Raw genomic sequence first — 995 nt, forward strand, 5'->3', positions numbered from 1 at the left:
CTCTCTCTCTCTCTCTCTCTCTCTCTCTCTCTCCTACTTCTATGGCTCTCCATAGTAGCCTATGTAATTCTCCTCCTCCCTCCAGCCTATCTTTATCTCATTATTCTTGTTGCATCCACCCTCTACTCCCCATCTCTATGGTACCCTCTAGCCTCCCTTTCTCTTCCTTTGCATTCACCCATTGCTCCACCCCTATTTCTCTTTCTCTCATCATCTTCTCTCCACAGTCTCCCTGCTTGGGATACTTTCTCTGCATTCATATCCTACATTTTTCTTCTCCACCTCTATGATACATTCCACTTCTCTTTCTCTCCCTACCTCTCTGATATCCTTGAACTTCTCTCTCTCGCTGTTGGGGATGCTTTCTCTCTGCACCCATACTCTGCTCTCCCGTCCACCTCTATCATATCCTCCAGCCTCTCTTTCTATCACTGCTCTCACCCATCACTCCTCCCTCTCTCTTTCCCCCTCACTGCATTCTCCCCACAGCTTCTCTTCCACTTCAGCACCCTCTCATCTCCTTCTTTGTTGACATCCCTTTCCCTTATACTTTTTACCTATACTCACCTTTATAACATGGAAGATCACAGGATCCTCCCAACACCCCCCTCATTACCTTTATCTTACTACTCTGTCCCTCCTTTTTTTACTAACCCCTGGCACTGATCCCTTCCTCCTTTCTTATGTCCCTTATATACTCTCTCCACTTATAGTGTATACTCCGTTATTATCTCCTCTACCAAACTTTCACAACTATAAATCTGTTCCTTTTACTATACTTTGGTATGATGAGAGTAGGCTAAAGTGGTCTGAAGTAGCCTAAAGTAGCCTTAAGTAGTTTGGAACAATGTGATGAGAAGTGCCTTGCTCAAGGGTGCAATGTACCATCTGTCACTTGTAATCAAGGATGTCTTAGTTGCACATGAGACATAGCAGATAGTGTGTGTGTGTGTATGTATATATATATATATATATATATATATATATATATATAT

Source organism: Octopus bimaculoides, chromosome 10 (genome assembly GCF_001194135.2).
Source record: "Octopus bimaculoides isolate UCB-OBI-ISO-001 chromosome 10, ASM119413v2, whole genome shotgun sequence".
In the NCBI taxonomy this organism is placed as follows: domain Eukaryota; kingdom Metazoa; phylum Mollusca; class Cephalopoda; order Octopoda; family Octopodidae; genus Octopus; species Octopus bimaculoides.